This window comes from Diospyros lotus, chromosome 12 (assembly GCF_014633365.1).
Source record: "Diospyros lotus cultivar Yz01 chromosome 12, ASM1463336v1, whole genome shotgun sequence".
NCBI lineage: Eukaryota > Viridiplantae > Streptophyta > Magnoliopsida > Ericales > Ebenaceae > Diospyros > Diospyros lotus.
In genome coordinates this window covers 3,062,952-3,068,087 of record NC_068349.1, presented here as the reverse complement: position 1 = coordinate 3,068,087, position 5,136 = coordinate 3,062,952, and the positions used below count along the sequence as shown (strand labels likewise).

At 39.4% G+C, this 5,136-nt stretch overlaps 1 protein-coding gene across 1 annotated transcript in view; it reads left to right on the top strand.

Annotated features, from left to right (window-relative positions):
* LOC127786488 (autophagy-related protein 9) overlaps positions 1-5,136 on the top strand; it is a gene marked incomplete in the record, with an annotated part of 1,007,132 nt that overhangs the window by 954,397 nt on the left and 47,599 nt on the right.

Genomic DNA, 5,136 nt, shown 5'->3' with positions numbered 1-5,136 from the left:
TGTATTTCGAAGACAAAGACTGCCCGATCACTTTTGTTTGCTTGGTACAAAAAGTGAAATCGTTCACCGTGACTGTCCTGTACACACGGCCCGACAGGATATGAGAGGTTAATCATTGTGATCTAGTCGGAGACAGTAGTTAGACCCGAGCTCACCGCGCACAAGAAGTCCCCTCATTTTAGAGAGAGGTACCCACACTTTTGTTTGCTTATTGTTGTTTTAGGAGTTCTTCAAGCTGCCGACGAAAGAGAAGGCCAGATTCTAATCGGAGGATTCACAGAGAAGTTGCAGACTATACACCAGCAAACTTCTCCAAATAGAAGTTATTTTTTGGAGAGAGAAGCTCCAGCATTCTTGTCACCCTTTGGAGGATTACGCTCATTCACTAGTGATTTTCCCAGGCTCTATATATTAAGCAATTGATTCAATTTAAACATAATTGTCAAAATTAAATAGATTGCATAAAATTATAAATTCACACAAAAAAAAAATAGATTATATTTATGATTAGCCTGAAAAAGAAAAATAATAAAAATATATATTTACTTTCTTTCAAAATTTATTATTATAAAACAATAATATTATAAATATAAGAACCCCAAAACTTTAGTTCTTTCGATTTTACCTGCCCTTAATATTATAAGCCAAGCCTGAGAATCAACTTGGGATTTTCGGTATATTCGTCAATCGCAGTTGTCGAATCTCTTTGTCTCTCTAAATAGGCAATCCATTTTTATTGAAGAGGAAACTGATATTAAATCGACTAAATAATATAAATAGTCACTGAACTTTACATTAATATATAAAAGAGTCATTGAACGTCAATTTAGAATACAGTTTCATAACTACTATCAATTGACGTTAAAAGAGCTTAACGAAATACTGACATTTTTGTACTTTAGTGTAAAGTTCAATAACATTTTTATATTTTAATGTAAAATTCAGTGATCATTTACGCTATTTCACCGTCTACATTATTAACCATGTTAACATCATGTAAGCTTCTTTTTAACAGTAATTGACAATAATTATGAAATTAAATATTAAATTAAAATTTATTGATCTTTTTAACTATAAATTAAAATTTAGTGATCTTTCTATGTCTTAATATCAAATTAAGTAATAATTTATATTATTTAACCGGATGAGATAAGAATCTCTCCTCTTTGCAAGGCTACTCATTCTCTCCTCGTGAATGGTTACTATTTAGCACCTCTCTATTCATACCTATACATTCACAGGCATCTTTAGTATGTACATATACATTAACACCTGTTATGCTCGTGAGCTTGTCTGGAGGAAAACTGAATAGCAAACTGTATCTCGAAGAAATTCATGCTCCTTAAGTCTGTGAACATGACTTTGCTAGCTAGCTTTACCAATCATTACATATCCTTCAGCCTTGAAGGAAACAAGCAACAGATGCTTGTTCCTTGACTTTCCTTTTCTTTTCTGTTATGTTCGTGACCTAGTGAAGATGGCCTGATGACTGTTTCCTTGTCCATGCAGGTTCTGCTCTGGAAATGTAATGATAATTTGGGACCCCTCAGTCTGGGGTAGCAAGCCCACCTCCAAACTCACAGCCAAATCCATTTGGAAATGCATTTGTTGGGGCAGGTTGGGTGGGCTTGGTGCTTATGGATAGAAAATTTAGGATCAAGCTCTGAGTATGTGCAAAGCAGTGGAAGTGTCATGCTAGTAATCTATGAAATTTTGAACTCTTCTTATTTATCCAAGTGTTATATGAAAAAAAAAAAAAGAGTTTCGTCACGAGCTACTATTAATTCTATTTTTTTTAATTCAAGAATTAAAGAAAAAAGAAATAATTAAGTAAATAGTAGATAGGCGCGACAGTTATAGCTGGAGGGAGGCATTAGAGTGGGAAGCTCTTTTCATTTGAATTGTAGAAAGATAGGTATAAAAAAGTTGATCTCACCTGATGAAGACATGAATGAATTGATTCTAAATTGAAAATTCTCTCTCTCTAAGTCTTTTATTCCTTCTCTCTCTGAATTCCCTTTCTCTATTGAATTCTCGAAAAATACTGAGAGTTCTCTCTCTGTCAGAGCTTGCGCCCTAACAACTTGGTATCAGAGCGATCTAGGCCAATCGAAACTGCGGGGAGATTCGGAGATGGCAGAAAACATGAGGATGAAGAATATGGAGACACAACTACACCAATTCAGACCCACGATCTTGCACTTGCAGGCAAGAGTAGATTAGCTAGAATTGGGATCAAATCGTAATCACAAGGCGATCATTTCCATTGACCGCAAATTGGATGGTGCGGTCAATCAGATTCGAGAAAAAGTAGGAGCACAGATTCGAGAGCAAGCTATAAGGATTCATGGTCATGTTTGCACGGCAACAACTGGTAAGCCTCTTCCCAGATTTTCCTCCTAGAAAAATGGTGGATCCAATTCTTCCCGGCCATGGGATCAATCCAAGGAGATCAGGAGCCTTTGAAATTGGGGAAGAGCCAGGGAAAATGGGGAAGAATGTGGTCGGTTGAAGGCAGGGAGTGAATGGCGGCCTTAGCCCCCCGAGGATACCAATGCCAAAATTGGATATCCCTATGTTTGATGGAAGTACCCATCGATGGTGGATTAGAAGATGTGAGAAGGCCTTTGAGTGGTTTGGAATCCCTGAGCAACATAAGATGACCTTGGCTGCAACCTACCTCAATGATGCTCGGGATGATTGGTACCAAGAATGGGCCAAGACAAGGGAGAAATGTCCATGGGCAAAGTTTGCAGGAGAATTCTACGACAGGTTTGGGGAGAGAAGAATAATGGATGTGGTGGAAGATTTTAACAAGATCAGACAAAGTGGATCAGTGGCAGAGTATCAAAAAAGGTTCGAGGAGTTGAAGGCATTGATGCTCAACCACAACTCTTACCTTACGGAAGCTTATTTCATCTCTAGTTTTATTAGTGGATTGAATAGGGAGTTAAGGCCCATAATAAAGGTATTCCAGCCATAGACCCTTAAGCATGCCACTAATAGTGCCCGATTGCATGAGCTGAAAGTGGAAACGCTCATGAAAAAGCAACGATTTATGAACAGGGGAGGAACACACAATGTGTTAGCTCCCATTGGGAAGGCTCAGGGAAGGGAGAATTAGAAAGGAGTACAAGGAATGCAGAGTTTACCCCTGTTGGCCCCTAAGACAGGAGAGACTGATAGAGAAAATAAGGCAAGCCAACATTTGCTTCAAGTGTGGGACTGATACTTTCTCGGGTACTAGTGCAACAATTGCTCCTGTTAAATGGTGAGGGGAATCACTTGGAAGAGGAAGAGGTACTAGAGACCAACGAATAATGAGAGGAAGACAATGGTGAGATTTCACTACATGCATTAAGGGGCTTGACTAACAATAAGATTATTAAAGTGGAAGGTAGAGTGGGGCAGTGCAAGCTTATGAATCTTATAGACAGTGGGAGCACCCCACAATTTCATAGATGAAAGGACAACCAAGAGGTTGAAGTGCAACAATTGCTCCTATTAAATGGTGAGAGGGATCACTTGGAAGAGGAAGAGGTACTAGAGACCAACAAAGAAGGAGAGGAAGACAATGGTGAGATTTCACTACATGCATTAAGGGGCCTAGCTAACAATAAGATTATTAAAGTGGAAGGTAGAGTGGGGGAATGCAAGCTTATGATTCTTATAAATAGTGAGAGCACCCACAATTTCATAGATGAAAGGACGACCAAGAGGTTGAAGTGCTCACTAATTAACACACAACCCCTCACAATGACAGTGGCGAATAGGAGTAAAATGGCAAGTAAATAAGCCTGTGCAGGCTTCTGTTGGACCATACAATGAAAGAACTTCATAGCAGATCTTAGGTTGCTCAATTTGGGGGGTTGCAGTATAGTCTTGGGTGTAGATTGGATGAAGTATGTGAGTCCTATATGTTTTGATTTTAATAGGATGGAAGTGACATTCGAGAAAGAGGGTAGAAGGTTGACACTGTTGGGAAGCAAGGAGGTGGGCATGTGTAAAATGATCATAGGGAAAAGGTTGCATAAAATACTCAAACTGAAGATGAGTAGGGTGGACCAACTTTTCTCCATCCAAGCACTAGAAGAAGAAAAAGAAAAAGAAAAAGAAGAAGAGCAAAGGGGAAGAAGTGAGTTATTGCTAGTGGCAAGCAGTCTACACCAACCAGCTTGAGAGGTAAGAAAACTTGACTCATAAGACTTATTGTTGGTTGAATATGAGGATCTGTTCAAAGAGACTACAACCTTACCTCCACCCCAAGCCCATGACCACTCAATTAGCCTTAAACCGCAATCTGAACCTTACAATTCCAGAGCCTATCGTTACCCCCCCAACCTAAAAAACTAAAATGGAGAGAATGATCAAAGAAATGCTGAAAAATTCTCTAATTCAACTTAGTCACAACCCCTTTGCATCCCCGATACTATTAGTTAAAAAGAAGAATGGTTCATGGCGCTTCTATGTGGATTACCGATAGTTGAATGGCATAACTGTCAAAGACATTTTCTATCCCACTTATTAAAAACCTCTTAGAGCTGGCTATCACCAGATTAGGATGTTGTCGTGTACCTAAGGTGGGGGGTATAATTGTAATAAACAGTAGAAGCTGGTAGGGATTTGTAATTGTAAAACTTTGGATTGTTGCATGCGGAAGTGGAAACCATTTTTTGCGCCAACTTCCGCTTAAGCCGAGTACATATACGCTCGGCCTATCACGTTGAAATCATCGAATATCATTTGAGAATTTTCCTGATCTATTTCCTTCTCAATTCTCTCTCTCCTTCTCATTGCATTTTCTAATTTCCCCCCTCATTCTCTAATTCATCTCCTTCTCTACCTAATTCCCGCCAAGTTCTCTCCACAAACGAGAGAACATCTTGCTAAATCCTAAGGGATTCAACAATTGGCATCAGAGCTTCGATCTTGGCCCCCGAACTTTGACAAGCTTCATTAATGGCAGACGACACCCGTATGAAGCAGATGGAACTACAGCTTCAGTAAGTGACGGCCACGGTGATGGACGTGTAGGCTAGAGTTAAATCAATAGAGGATTCGATTGGAGTTGTGGTGGACCGAAGGATGGAGGAAGCTTCAGAACGATTGCGTGGGGATATGCGCAATCAGATCAGA